The sequence below is a fragment of the Colobus angolensis genome, unplaced genomic scaffold, assembly GCF_000951035.1.
Source record: "Colobus angolensis palliatus isolate OR3802 unplaced genomic scaffold, Cang.pa_1.0 Scaffold82, whole genome shotgun sequence".
In the NCBI taxonomy this organism is placed as follows: Eukaryota; Metazoa; Chordata; class Mammalia; order Primates; family Cercopithecidae; genus Colobus; species Colobus angolensis.
The window spans coordinates 3547553-3563600 of NW_012122043.1; the positions used below are offsets into that span (position 1 = coordinate 3547553).

Sequence of the window (16048 nt, forward strand, 5' to 3'; positions counted from 1 at the left end):
ATTCATTATTTCTGCTGTTATCTGTAGTCCTTACTTCTGCTTTCCTTGGGTTTGTTTGTCTTTTATTTCAAGTGACTTCTTAATTTCCTTTGACAGTTTTAAAACTGTGGAATCATTTTCTCAGTACAGTCCAAGCTACATCCAATAAGCTCTAGCATGTAACTTTTTCTTTTTTGTTCTTTTCTAAATATTGTGTCACTGCTGACTTGGTTTTTCTCTTTTATTCATGAGATGACTGTTTTGGCTAGGCGCGGTGGTTCAAGCCTGTAATCCCAGCACTTTGGGAGGCCGAGACGGGCGGATCACGAGGTCAGGAGATCGAGACCATCCTGGCCAACACGGTGAAACCCCGCAAAAAACTAGCCGGGCGAGGTGACGGGCGCCTGTAGTCCCAGCTACACGGGAGGCTGAGGCAGGAGAATGGCGGGAACCCGGGAGGCGGAGCTTGCAGTGAGCTGAGATCCGGCCACTGCACTCCAGCCCCGGCGACAGAGCGAGACTCCGTCTCAAAAAAAAAAAAAAAAAAAAAGAGATGACTGTTTTAAGTTCCCAGGAAGTGGGGCTTCTGGTTCCAGTTTATTCCTGAATTTTTATTTTGACTGTCGTTACACTGTAGTTAGGAGATGTGACCTCTACTATCTCCAGCATTTAGAATGTATTGTGGATCCACGGACACAGGAAGTAAGGTGGGCTCTGTCGCCAGGATGGTTAAAACACAGACTTCCACGTCAGTCTTCCGTTATTTGCATCCTCGAGACCCTGATGTGCCGGCTGATTTGCCAGGAAACGCCCGCAGCAGACTGCGTCCGCAGGACAAGGCTGAGTAGCAGGGGCCGCACCTCTCACAGGAGCAGGGCTGCCTGCCCAGCCTTGAGGAAGAGGACCCAGACATTGCCTATCTCAATACTGAGCCCCTAAACAGGATTTCTAGTGGTCTGGGGTCTGGGGCTAGGCTATCTGGACCGTTAAACTCTTCCCACTGCGTCCTCAGCCTCACTCGGAAAGAAAGGGGAGAAATTAGGGCTTTGCTTTAAAGAGTTCAACGGTCAGAATGTGTCCCCAGCTAACTGACACGCTGGAATCCTCATCCCCGAGGGAGGGCGGGGCCTCACATTAGGAGGTGATGAGGTCACAGAGGCAGAAACCTCACGAATGGGATCGGCCCCTTATCAAAGAGGCCTGAGAGACGACACCTACCAGCTGGAAGGCGGCTCCGCACCAGACACCGAAGCTGCTGGGCCTTCGACCTCGGACCTCCATCATCCACAACTGTGAGCAACACATTCCTGATGTTCCTGAGCCACCTCTGCTACGGTATTTTGTTAGGGCAGCCCAAATGGACCAAGATAGGACCTAAAGGTAACTGACCATACCTCCAGCCCACCCGCAGAGCTAACAGACAGGCCCTCAGCTGCAGGCCTGGGGTAGAAGGGCTGCCAAAGGGGCTGTGGGGGTGGCGGGGGGCTGCATCCCTGTGGCCCCACTTGGCACAGGGGCTTTGATTCGCTGCTGGAGCTGCCAGGCTTTGAGTGGACAGGCCCGGCCTGGGAGGGGGCAGCAGCGGCAGAAGCCACCTTGGTGGACAGAGGACCAGGTCTCTCCCCTTTGTCCGGAAAGAAGTCCCCATGTCGGGTTCAAGGGAGGGGTGAGGCTTCAATTGAAAAAAAAAAATGTAATGTCAGACTTGCTACCAGTCTTTTCATATGGATGTTTTGGCTACATTTTACTTGATTTGGAGGGAAAAGTTAATGTGATATCATCCACACTCTGAGGAATATGGAGCAATTATTAACTGTTAAGCCCAGTTACCTTCGTCTCCAAAACCTTCCAGGGACTAGGAGATCGAGAGTGCCCATAGATGTAGTGCCGCCAGTTTCTTTTTGTGGTTCCAATCCCTCTTCAAATAATTTTTTTTTTTTTTTTTTTTTTTTTGAGACGGACTCTCGCTCTGTTGCCCAGGCTGGAGTGCAATGGCGCTATCTCACTGCAACCTCTGCCTCCCGGTTTCAAGCAATTATCTGCCTCAGCCTCCTGAGTAGCTGAGATAACAGGCACCCGCCACCACACCCGGCTAATTTTTGTATTTTTGGTGGAGATGGGGTTTCACCATCTTGGCCAGGTTGGTCTTGAACTCATGATCTCGTGATCCACCCGCCTCGGCTTCCCAAAGTGCTGGGATTACAGACGTGAGCCACCGCACTGGGCCCCTCAAATAAATACTAATACTGTCTATTATATTTAGTTTTATGGAAGTGTATAACTTTATTATGGATTGAACATTTTATCAACAAAAAGAAATCCTCTTCATGCAGTTTTTCTTCTTTGAACTCAAAGTTTCTGGTATTAATATTGTAACTCCTACTTCGCTCTAGGTTCTATTTTCTTTTATATTTACTTGGAAATATTCTCATGATTCTGTGTTCATTTTTCTTACTGTAAACATACAAAAAAGTCTTTGGATTTACGTGCCCCCTGAGTCTTTTTCTTAAAATGTGTAAATTTATCCCATTTACATTTATAATTATAATTGATACATTTGGTCTTATGTTATAGGATCTTATTTCAATCTCTTGGTGGAATGCTTCCTAGGGGTTCTCTTCTATTGTTGTTTTATATATTTTTAGGTTGTTTTCTTTCTCTCTCTCCTCTCCTATACCTTGGAAAAATACAGTCATCATTGTTGTTCTCATTGCAATTCTTTTTTATATAAATATAAGGAAATGAATATGGGAAGAAGTTAATTCTGATGAGTGGAGTGGGATGTCGAAAGGATCATGAGAAAGCTAAAGTGCAGTGGCCCCATCACAGCTCATTGCAGCCCAGAACTCCTGGGCTCAAGCGATCCTCCTGCCTCAGCCTCCCAAGTAGCTGGGACCACAGGTGCACAGCCCTACACCCAGCTATTTTTTTTTTTAATTTTGTAGAGATGGGATCTCTCTATGTTGCCAAAGCTGGACTCAAACTCCTGGCCTCAAGCAATCCTCCCAACTTGGCCTCCCAAAGTGCTGGGATTCCAGGCATGAGCCACTATACCCAGCCTTAATTCTTTTTATAACTTTAAAAATACTTCTTATCCTGTGTTTCTGAATGTTGTGATATACTGTAACAAAACAAAGTGAATAAATTAGCAGAATTACACTTATTCCAACTTCCTCAGCTACCTATTTTTGGTTGGTGTTCTCTGCACATTTTTTGCCATTGTGGTTAATCTGTTGTGATTTTTATCTTACTAAAATTATTAACATTTATTCGGAAAATACTTATTGGTTATTCCCTAAGTTCCAGGTTCTGTTGCTGCTGGTGGCTCAGTCATACACAAAACAAAGTATGTACTCAGAATAAATAATCTGTCCTCAGAAAGAGTGCAGTTTAGAAGGTAAGAGAGATGTTAGGTGACTAATTCCACAATAGACATGTAGTCTGCCTTGGTCTGCTCAGCTGCTATAACAAAACGCTATGAACTAAGTGGCTTGTAAACAATAAAAATTTATTTCTCACAGTTCTGAAGCCTAAAAGGCCAAGATCAAGGCAGACTCATTGTGTGGCGAGGGCCATTTTTCTGGCTTATAAACACTGTCTTCTTCCCGTGTCCTCACATGGTGGAAGGGACCAGTAAGCTCTTTTGGGTCCCTTTTAGAAGGGCACTAATCCCATTTGTGACGGCGCCATACTTATGACCTACTCACCTCCCAGAGGCCCCATGTCCTAATAGCATCACCTTAAGGGTTAGAATTTCAATATATGAATTTGTAGGGGGCAGGGGGTCACAAACATTCAGATGGTAATATAAAACTTTTCAGTTTCTTTGAGAGCAACACATACTTTATCATTGGTGGCACTTTACAGTCTCCATCAGCCATATGGAAACCTGATTAGATTAGTGATCAGGGAAACGTTTTATGTTCTGATGTGTGTCCAGACTCGAGATTATTATTTGGACTTAATTTCACATTCAAATGAATTCCCTGCTCACCATCTGCCCTTTCTTTGTCCAATCCATGTTTAGCTTATGATTTGGATTCATCTTTTGGTTGGTTGAAATAAATCTTCATGTAGTAGTAACAGCTGTTGCTGCTGATGACATTAACTGAGAAAGTGCATACATGGGAAACAAGTTCTCCTACATGAGATATTATCTTCTGCTGCACTATACAAGCCGGAACTTTGGCTAGGAGAAAATCTTGGGTTCACAGGCTCTTCACCTGAAGAATTACAAATATTGGCCTTTTCTAACACAATGCTGAGATAATTCTGAGGCCAGCCTCACAAGTTCCTTTACTAAATGATCCTTTTCTTATCACTAGGTGCTTGTGAGGTTCCACGCATCATACTAGAGGTGTGAACACTGCACCCAAGAGTGCCTTGGATCATCCCTGAGATGCAGGCTCTGCACCAGGAGGTGTCTTGGATCATTCCTGAGGTATGAGCACATCATCAGGAGGTATGTTGAATCATCCCTGAGGTAAAAGCACTGCACCAAAGGGGTCTGGACTCATCCCTGAGGTAGGAGCACTGCCCCAGGAAGTGTCTTGAATCATCCCTGAGGTGTGAGTATGGCACCAGGAGGCATCTTGGATCATGCCTGAGTTGTGAGCACTGCACCATATGTCTTGGATAATTCCTGAGGTAAAAACACTGCACCAGGAGATGTCTTGGATCATCCCTGAGGATCAGGCACTGCACCAGAATGAATCATCAGAAGAAGGAGCACTGCACCAAGAGGTGTTTTGGATCATACCTGAGGCGTGATCCTCCTTGAGGTGTGAGCACTGTAACAGGAGGTGTCTTGGATCTTCCCTTCGGTGTGATCACTGCACCAGGAAGTGTCTTGGATCATCCCTGAGGTGTAAGCACTATAACAGGAGGTGTCTTGGATCCTCCCTGAGGGGTGAGCACTACACCAAGAGGTGTCTTGGATCATGCCTGAGGTGTGATCACTATACCAGAGGTGTCTTGAATCATCCCTGAGGGGTGAATACTGTAAAAGGAGGTGTTTTGAATATTCCTGGAGGTAAGAGCACTTCACCAGGAGGTCTTTGGATAATCATACCTGAGGTGTGAACATTTCACCCTTAAACGTGTGAACCTTATATAAGGTGTGAACATTTCACACATTTTATCATGCCTGAGGTGTGATTCATGCACCAGGAGGTGTTTTGTATCATCCCTGAGGTGCAGGCACTGCACTAGTAGGTCTCTTGGATTATGCCTGAGGTGTGAGCACTGCACCACGAGGTGTCTTAAATAATCTCTGAGGTGGGAGCACTCCACAAGGTGTCTTCATTCATCCCTGAGCAGGGACTACTGCACTGGGAGGTTTTTTGGATAACCCTGAGGCGGGAGTGCTACACCAGGAGGTATCCTGGATGATAACTGAGTTTTAACCACTGCACCAAGAAGTGTCTTAAGTAATCTCTGAGGTGGGAGCACTACACCAGAAGGTGTCTTGGATCATCCCTGAGGTGCAGACACTGCACCAGGAAGTCTGTAAAAGTATGCCTGAGGTTTGAGCACTGCACCAGGAAGTGTCTTTTATCATCCCTGAGTTGGGAGCACTGCACCAGGAGGTGTCTCAGATCATCACTTAGGTGGGAGCATTGCACCTCCAAGTGTCTTGAATCATGCCTGATGTGTGAGCACTGCACCAGCAGGTGTCTTGGCTCACTCCTGAGGAGGGAGTACTGCAAGAGGAGGTGTCTTGCATCACACCTGAGGTGTGAGCACTGTACCAGGATGTGTCTAGGATCATCCCTGAATTGAGAGCAGTGTACCAGGAGGTGTCTTGGAGCATCCCTGAGATGGGAGCACTGCACCAGGAAGTGTCTTGCATGTTGCTTCATCCCTTGAGGTAGGAGCACTACACCAGGAGGTATCTCGGATCATTCCTGAAGTGGGAGCACTTCACCAGGTGGTGTCTTGAATCATTCCTAAGGTAAGAGCACTGCACCAAAGGGGTTTGAATCATCCGTGAAGTGGGAGCTCTGCTCCAGGAGCTGTCTTGGATCATCCCTGGGGAGAGAGCACTACTCCAGGAGATGTCTTGGGTCATCCTTGAGGTGTGAGCACTGCACCAACAGGTATCTTGTATTAAGCCTGAATGTGAACACTGCACCAGGAGGTGTCCTGGATCATTCTGGAAGGTTGAGCACTGTACCAGCAGGTATCTTGGATCATCTCAGAGGTGTGAGCACTGCACCCGGAGGTGTCTTGGATCATCCCTGAGGTAGGATCACTGCATCAGGAAGTGTCTTGAATCATCAGAGAAAAGAGTACTACACCAAGAGATGTCTTGGATCATGCCTGAGGTGTGATCACTGTAACAAGTGGTGTCTTGGATCATCCCAGAGGTGTGAGCACTTCACCAGGAGGTCTTTGGATCATTATACCTGACATGTGAACATTTCACCCAGAAGTGTTTTCTTATATCATGCCAGAGGCATGATTCATGCACCAGGAGGTATTTCTTACCATCCCTGAGGTGCAGGCACTGCACCAGTAGGTCTCTTGCATTATGCCTGAGGTTTGAGCACTGTGCCAGGAAGTGTCTTTCATCATCCTTGAGGTGTGAGCACTGCACCAGGAGGTGTCTTAAATAATCTCTGAGTTGGGAGTACTGCACAAGGAGGTGTCTTCATTCATCCCCGAGAAGGGACTACTGCACCAGGAGGTTTTTTGGATAACCCTGAAGAGGGAGCACTGCACCAGGAGGTATCTTGAGTGATAAGTAAGTTGTAACCACTGCCCCCGGAGGTGTCTTAAGTAATCTCTGAGGTCAGAACACTACGTCAGGAGGTGTCTTGGATCATCCCTGAGGTGCAGACACTGCACCAGGAGGTCTGTAGGATTATGCCTGAGGTTTGAGCACTGCACCAGGAAGTGTCTTTTATCATCCCTGAGTTGGGAGCACTACATTTGGAGGTGTCTTGCATCACGCCTGAGGGGTGATCACTTCACCAGAAGGTGTCTAGGATCATCCCTGAGGTGAGAGCACTGCACTGGGTAGTGTCATGGAGCATCCCTGAGGCGGGAGCACTGCACTGGGAAGTGTCTTCCAAGTTGCATCATCCCTGAGGTAGGAGCACAACACCAGGAGGTGTCTTGGATCATTCCTGAGGTGTGGGCACTTCAGGAGGTGTCTTCAATCATCCCTAAGGTAAGAGCACCGCACCAAAGGGGTCTTAACTCATCCCTGAGGCGAGAGCACTTCACCAGCAGAGGTCTTCGATCATCCCTGGGAAGACAGTACTACTCCAGGAGGTGTCTTGGGTCATCCTTGAGATGTGAGCACGGCACCAAAAGGCGTCTTGTATTATGCCTGACATGTGAGCGCTGCATCAGCAAGTGTCTTAGCTCATCCCTGAGGAGGGAGTACTGCATGAGGAGGTGTATTGCATCACACCTGAGGTGTGAATGCTGCACCAGAAGGTGTCTAGGATCATCCCTGAATTGTGAGCACTACACCAGGAGGTGTCTTAGAGCATCCCTGAGGTGGGAGCATTTCACCAGGAAGTGTTTTGCATGTTGCCTCATCCCTGAGGTAGGAGCTCTACACCAACAGGTGTCTTGGATCTTTCCTGAGGTGGGAGCACTTCACCAGGAGGTATCTTGATTCATCCCTAAGGTAAGAGCAGTGCACCAAAGGGGTCTTGGATCATCCCTGGGGAGGGAGTACTACTCCAGGAGGCGTCATGGGTCATCCCTGAGATGTGAGCACTGCACCAAGAGGCATCTTGTATTATGCCTGAGTGTGAGCACTGCACCAGGAGGTGTCTTGGATCTATGCTGAGGTGGGATCACTGCATCAGGAAGTGTCTTGAATCATCCCTGTGGTGTGAGCACTGTAATAGGAGGTGTCTTGGATCCTCCCTGAGGTGTGAGCACTGCACCAGGAGGTGGCTTGAATCATCCTTGAGGAGTGAGCACTGTACCAAGAGGTGTCTTGGATCATGCCTGAGGTGTGAACATTGCACCCAGAAGTGTCTTATCATGCCTGAGGTGTGACCCATGTACCAGGAGGTCTCTTGTATCGTCTCTGAGGTTGGATCACCACACCATGAGGTGAGTTGAATCAGGCACAACACCAGGAGGTCTCTCGGGTCATCCCTGAGGTGGGAGCACTGCACCAGGAGGTGTCTTGGATCATCCCTCGGGTGTGAGTACTGAACCAGGAAGTGTCTGAAATCATGCCTGAGGTGTCAGCACTGCACCAGGAGGTGTTTTTGATCATCCCTAAGGTGCAGTCACTGCATCAGAAGATCTCTTCGATTATGCCTGAGGTTTCAGCACTGCACCAGGAAGTGTCTTTTATCATTGCTGAAGTCTGAGCACTGCACCAGGACATGTCTTCGGACATCCCTGAGGTGTATGCACTACACCAGGAGTTGTCTTGCATTATTCCTGAGGTCAAAGCACTCCATCGCAAGTGTCTTGGATCGTGCTTGATTGTGCCTGACCCACAAGTGTCTTAACTCATCCCTGAGGAGGGAGTACTGTAAAGGGGGTATCTTGGATCATCCCTGAGGTGGGAGCACTGCACCAGGTGGTGCCTTGGATCATCACTGAGGTGTGATTACTGCAGCAGGAGGTGTCTTGGATCATCCCTGTAATCTGAGAACTGCACAAGGTGTTTTCAATCATTCCTGACGTGGGAGCCCTGCACCAGGAGATGTTTTGCATCATCCCTGGGGAGAGAGCACTACTTCAGGTGGTGTCTTGGGTCATCTTTGAGGTGCGAGCTCTGCACCAAGAAGTGTCTTCTATTATGCCTGAGTGTGTGCACTACACCAGCAGGTATCTTGGATCATATCAGAGGTGTGAGCATTGTACCAGGAAGTGTCTTGGATATCCTTGAGGTAGGATCACTGTACCAGGAAGTGCCTTGAATCATTCCTGAGGTGTGAGCACTGTAACAGGAATTGTCTTGGATCCTCCCTGAGATGTGAGCACTGCACCAGGAGGTGTCCTGAATCATCAGAGGAAAGAGTACTACACCAAGAGATGTCTTGGATCATGCCTGAGGTGTGATCACTGTAACAAGAGGTGTCTTGAATCATCCTTGAGGAGTGAGCATTGTACCAAGACGTGTCTTGGATCATCCTGGAGGTGTGAGCACTTCACCAGGAGGTCTTTGGATCATCATACCTGACGTGTGAACATTTCACCCAGAAGTATCTTATATCATCCCTTTGGTGTGACCCATGTACCAGGAGGTGTTTTGTATCATCTCTGAGGTGCAAGCATTACACAAGTAGGTCTCTTGGATTATGCCTGAGGTTTGAACACTGCACCAGGAAGTGTCTTTATCATCCCTGAGGTGTGAGCACTGCACCAGGAGGTGTCTTAAATAATCTCTGAGGTGGGAGTACTGCACAGGGCGGTGTCTTCATTCATCCCCGAGAAGGGACTACTGCACCAGGTTTTTTGGATAACCCTGAGGAGGGAGCACTACACCAGGAGGTATCTTGGATGTTAACTAAGTTGTAACCACTACATCAGGAGGTGTCTAAGTAATCTCTGAAGTGGGAGCACTACACCAGACGGTGTCTTGGATCATCCTTAAGGTGCAGACACTGCACCAGGAGATCTGTCGGATTATGCCTGAGGTTTGAGCACTGCACCAGGAAGTGTCTTGAATCATGCCTGATGTGTGAGCACTGCACCAGCAGGTGTCTTGGCTCATTCCTGAGGAGGGAGTACTGCAAGAGAAGGTGTCTCGCATCACACCTGAGGTGTGAACACTGTACCAGGATGTGTCTAGGATCATCCCTGAATTGTGAGCACTACACGAGGAGGTGACTTAGAGCATCCCTGAGGTGGGATCACTGCACCAGGAAGTGTCTTGCATGTTGCATCATCCCTGAGCTAGGAGCACTACACCAGCAGGTGCCTTGAATCTTCCCTGAGGTGGGAACACTTCACCAGGAGACATCTTGAATCATCCCTAAGGCAACAGCGCTGCACCAAAGGGGTCTTAGATCATCCCTGGGGAGGGAGCACTACTCCAGGAGGTGTCTTGAGTCATCCTTGAGGTGTGAGCACTGCAATAAGAGATGTCTTGTATTCTGCCTGTGAACACTGCACCAGGAGGTGTCTTGGATCATTCCTGAAGGTTGAGCACTGTACCAGCAGGTATCTTGGATCATCTCAAAAGTGTGAGCATTGCACCAGGAGGTGTCTTGAATCATTCCTGAGGTAGGATAACTGCATCAGGAAGTGTCTTGAATCATTCCTGAGGTGTGAGCACTGTAGCAGGAGGTGTCTTGGATCCTCCCTGAGATGTGAGCACTGCACAAGCAGGTGTCTTGAATCAACAGAGGGAAGAGTACTATATCAAAAGGTGTCTTGGATCATCCCTGAGGTGTGAACATTGCACCCGGAAGTGTCTTATCATGCCTCAGGTGTGACCCATGTACCAGGAGGTCTCTTATATCATCTCTGAGGTGGGATCACTACATGATGAGGTGTCTTGGATCAAACCTGAGGTGCAGGCACTGCACAGGGAGGTCTCTAGGATCATCCCTGAAGTGGCAGCACTGCATCAGAAGATGTCTTGGATCATCCCTCAGATGTGAACACTGCACCAGGAAGTGTCTTAAATTGTGCCTGAGGTGTCAGCACTGCACTAGGGGGTGTTTTTGATCATCCCTAAGGTGCAGGCACTGCACCAGGAGCTCTCTTGGATTATGCCTGAGGTTTGAGCACTGCACCAGGAAGTGTCTTTTATCATCCCTAAAGTGTGAGCACTGCACCAGGACGTGTCTTGGGTCATCCCTGAGGTGTGTGCACTGCATCAGGAGTTGTCTTGCATTATTCCTGAGGTTGGAGCACTGCATCGCAAGTGTCTTGGATCATGCCTGATCATGACTGACCAGCAAGTGTCTTAACTCATCCCTGAGGAGGGAGTACCGTAACAGGGGGTATCTTAGATCATGCCTGAAGTGTGAGCACTGCACCAGGACGTGTCTTGAATCATCCCTGAGGTGGGAGCACGGCACCAGGAGGTGTCTTGGATCATCCCTGTGGGTTGAGCACTACATCAGGAGGTGCTTTGGATCATCCCTGAGGTGTGTGCACTGCACTAGGAAATGTCTTGTATTATGCCTTAGTGTGAACACTGCACTAGGTGGATTTTTGGATCATTCCTAGGTATGAGCACTGTACCAGGAGGTATCTCGGATCATGCCAGAGTTGTGAGCACTGCATCAGGAGATGTTTTGGATCATCCCTGAGGTGTGAGCACTGGATTAGAAGGTGTCACGGGTCATGCCTGAGTGTGAGCACTGTACCAGGTGGTTTTTTAGAATCATCCCTAGATGTGACCACTGCACCAGGAGGTATCTTGGATCATGTCTGAGTGTGATCACTCTACCAAGGGGTGTCTTAAATCATATCTGAATTGTGAACACTGAACCAAGAGGTGTTTTGGAGCATCCCTGAGGTGTAAGCACTGCACCAGGAGGCTTCTTGGATCATGCCTGTGTTGTGATTACTGCACCAGGGGGTGTTTTGGAACATCCCTGAGGTGTGAGCACTGCACCAGGAGGTGTCTTAGATCATGTCTGAGTGTGAGTACCTCACAAGGATGTACCTTGGATCATGTCTGAGTTCTGCGGGCACTGCATGAAGACGTGTTTTGGATCACCCCGAGGTGCAAGCACTGCACCAGGAATTGTCTTCGTTCATTCCTGAGTGTGAGCACTGCACCAGGTGTTTGGGATCATCCATAAGGTGTGAGCACCACACCAGAAGGTTTGTTGTATTATGCCTGAGTGTGAGCACTGGACCAGGAGGTATTTTGAATCATGCCTGAGTTGTGAGCACTGCATCAGGAAGTGTTTTGGATCTTCACTGAGGTGTGAGTACTGGACCAAGAGGTCTTGTGGATCATCCCGGAGTTGCGAGCATACACCAGGAGATGTCTTGGAGCATCTCTGAGATGGGAGCACTGCACCAGGAAGTGTCTTGCATGTTGCATCATGCCTAAGGTAGGAGCATTACACCAACAGGTGTCTTGGATCTTTCCTGAGGTGGGAACACTTCACCAGGAGGTATCTTGAAACACCCCTAAGGTAAGAGCACCACACTAAAGGGGTCTTGGATCATCCCTGGGGAGGGAGCACTACTTAAAGAGGTGTCTTGGGTCATCTTTGAGGTGTGTGCACCAAGAGGTGTCTTGTATTATGCCTGAGTGTGAGCACTGCATCAGGAGGTGTCTTGGATCATTCCAGAAGGTTGAGCACTGTAGCAGCAGGTGTCTTGGATCATCTCAGAGGTGTGAGCATTGCACCAGGAGGTGTCTTGGATTATCCCTCAGGTAGGATCACTGCACCAGGAAGTGTCTTGAACTATCCCTGAGGTGTGAGCACTGTAACAGGAAGTGTCTTGGATCCTCCCTGAGATATGAGCACTGCATCAGGAGGTGTCCTGAATCATCAGAGGAAAGAGCATTACACCAAAAGATGTCTTGGATCATCGCTGAGATATTAATATTTCCCCTGCAAGTGTCTTATCATGCCTGAGGTGTGACCCATGCAACAGGAGGTCTCTTGTATTGACCCTGAGGTGGGATCACTACACCATGAGGTGTCTTGGATAAAACCCGAGGTGCAGGCACTACACAAGGAAGTCTCTTGGATAATCCCTGAGGTGGCAGCACTACACCAGAGGGTGTTTTGGATCATCCCTCACGTGTGAACACTACACCAGGAAGTGTCTTAACTCATGCCTAAGGTGTCAGCACTGCACCAGGAGTTGTCTTGCATTATTCCTAAGGTAGGAACACTGCATCGCAAGTGTCTTGGATTGTGCCTGATCATGCCTGACCAGCAAGTGTCTTAACTCATCCCTGAGAAGGGAGTACTGTAACAGGGGGTATCTTGGATCATGCCTGAAGTGTGAGCACTGCACCAGGAGGAGTCTTGAATCATCCCTGAGGCAGGAGCATTGCACCAGGAGGTGTCTTGGATCATCCCTGTGGGTTGAGCACTACACCAGGAGGAGCTTTGGATCATCCCTGAGGTGTGTGCACTGCACCAGGAAGTGTCTCGTATTATGAGTGAGTGTGAACACTGCACCAGGTGGCTTTTTGGATCATTCCTAGGTGTGACTACCACACCAGGAGGTATCACGGATCATGCCAGATTTGTGAGCACTGCATCAGATGTTTTGGATCATCCCTGAGGTGTGAGCTCTGGACCAGGAGGTGTCTTGGATCATGCCTGAGTGTGAGCACTGCACCAGGTGGTTTTTATGGATCATTCCTAAGTGTGAGCACTGCACCAGAAGTATCTTGGATCATGTCTGGGTTGTGATCACTGCACCAAGAGGTGCCTTAAATCATATCTGAGTTGTGAGCACTGCACCAAGAGGTGTTTTGGAGCATCCTTGAGGTGTGAGCACTGCACCAGGAGGTGTCTTGGATCGTCCCTGTGTAAGCACTGCATCAGGAGGTGTTTGGGGTCATCCATAAGGTGTGAGCACCACACCAGGAGGCTTGTTGTATTATGGCTGAGTGTGAGCACTGCACCAGGAGGTATTTTAAATCATGCCTAAGTTGTGAGCACTGGACCAGAAGGTGTTTTGGATCACCCCTGAGGTGTGAGCACAGGACCAGGAGGTCTCTTGGATCATCCCTGAGTTGCAAGCACTGCACCAAGAGATGTCTTAGATCATGCCTGATTGGGAGCACTACACCAGGTGGTTTTTTGGATCATCCCTAGGCGTGAGCACTTTACCAGGAAGTATCGTGGATCATGTCTGAGTTGTGATCACTGCACCAGGAGGTGTCTTAAATAATAATCTGAGTTGTGAGCACTGCATCAGGAGGTGTTTTGGAGCATCGCTGTGGTGTGAGAACTGCACAAGGAGGTGTTTTCCATCATCTCTGAGGTGGGAGCTCTACACCAGGAGATGTCTTGGATCACCCCTGGGACAGAGCACTTCTCCAGGAGGTATCTTGGGTCATCTTTGACGTGTGAGCTCTCCATTAAAAGGTGTCTTGGATCATTCCTGAAGGTTGAGCACTGTACCAGCAGGTATCTTGGATCATCTCAGAGGTGTGACCACAGTACCAGGAGGTGTCATGGATCATCCCTGAGGTAGGATCACTGCACCATGAAGTGTCTTGAATCATCCCTCCCTGAGGTGTGAGCCCTGTAACAGGAGGTGTCTTGGATCCTCCCTGAGTTGTGAACACTGCACCAGGAGGTGTCTTCAATCATCAGAGGAAAGCACTACACCAAGAGATGTCTTGGATCATGCCTGAAGCGTGATCACTGTAACAAGACGTGTCTTGAATCATCCCTGAGGAGTGAGCACTGTACCAAGACATTTATTTGATCATCCCAGAGGTGTGAGCACTTCACCAGCAGGTCTTTGGATCATCATACCTGACGTGTGAACATTTCACCCAGAAGTGGCTTATGTCATGCCAGAGGTGTGATTCAGGCACCAAGAGGTGTTTTGTACCATCCCTGAGGTGCAGGCACTGCACCAATAGGTCTCTTGCATTATGCCTGAGGTTTAAGCACTGCACCAGGAAGTGTCTTTTATCATCCCTGAGGTGTGAGCTCTGCACTAGGAGGTGTCTCAAATAATCTCTGAGGTGGGAGCACTGCACAAGGAGGTGTCTTCATTCATCCCTGAGAAGGGACTACTGCATCAGGAAGTTTTTTGGATAATCCTGAGGAGGGAGTACTGCACCAGGAGGTATCTTGGATGACAACTGAGTTGTAACCACTGCATCAAGAAGTGTCTCAAATAATCTCTGAGGTGGAAGCACTACACCAGGTGTCTTGGATCATCCCTGAGGTTCAGACACTGCACAAGGAGATCTGTAGGACTATGCTTGAGGTTTGAACACTGCACCAGGAAGTGTCTTTTATCATCCCTGAGTTGGGAGCACTACACCTGGAGGGGTCTTGGATCATCACTTAGGTGGGAGCACTGCACCTGTAAGTGCCTTGGATCATGCCTGACGTGTGAGCACTGCACCAGCAGATGTCTTGGCTCATCCCTGAGCAGGGAGTACTGCAGGAGGAGGTGTCTTGCATCGCACCTGAGGTGTAACCACTGTACCAAGATGTGTCTAGGATCATCCCTGAATTGTGAGCACTACACGAGGAGGTGACTTAGAGCATCCCTGAGGTGGGAGCATTTCACCAGGAAGTGTCTTGCATGTTGCATCATCCTTGAGGTAGGAGCACTAAACCAGCAAGTGTCTTGGATCTTTCCTAAGGTGGGAGCACTTCACCAGGAGGTATCTTTAATCAACCCTAAGGTAAGAGCACTGCACCAAAGGGGTCTTGGATCATCCCTGGGGGGGGAGCACTACTCCAGGAGGTGTCTTGGGTCATCCCTGAGGTGTGGGCACTGTACCGAGAGGTGTCTTGTATTATGCCTGATTGTATTATGCCTGAGAGTGAGCACTGCACTAGGAGGTGTCTTGGATCATTCCTGAAATAGGATCACTGCATCAGGAAGTATCTTGAATCATCCCTGAGATGTGAGCACTGTAACAGGAGATGTCTTGAATCATCAGAGGAAAGAGCACTACACCAAGTGGTGTCTCGGATCATCCCTTAGGTGTGAACTTTGCACCTGGAAGTGTCTTATCATGCCTGAGGTGTGACCCATGTACCAGGAGGTCTCTTGTATCGTCTCTGAGGTGGGATCACTGCATGATGAAGTGTCTTGGATCAAACCTGAGGTGCAGGCGCTGCACAAAGAGGTCTCTTGAATCATCCCTGAGGTGGCAGCACTGCACCAGAAGGTGACTTGGATCATCCCTCAGGTGTGAAAACTGCACCAGGAAGTGTCTTAAATCATGCCTGAAGTGTCAGCACTGCACCAGGAGGTGTTTTTGATCATCCCCAAGGTGCGGGCACCGCACCCAGAGGTCTCTTGGATTATGTCTGAGGTTTCAGCACTGCACCAGGAAGTGTCTTTTATCATCCCTGATGTGTGAGCATTGCACCAGGACGTGTCTTGGGTCATCCCTGAGGTGTGTGCACTGCACCAGGGGTTGTTTTGCATTATTCCTGAGGTCAGA

The 16048-nt window shown here is 48.7% G+C and overlaps 1 long non-coding RNA gene across 1 annotated transcript in view; it reads left to right on the forward strand.

The window, feature by feature from the left end:
• The first annotated feature begins 546 nt into the window (after positions 1–546).
• Positions 547–16048, forward strand: part of LOC105502901 — a 43122-nt gene continuing 27620 nt past the window's right edge. The window contains exons 1-2 of the long non-coding RNA XR_001000418.1: positions 547–1359; positions 4305–4441. This is a non-coding gene — a long non-coding RNA (uncharacterized LOC105502901). The remainder of the gene's footprint in view (positions 1360–4304; positions 4442–16048) is intronic.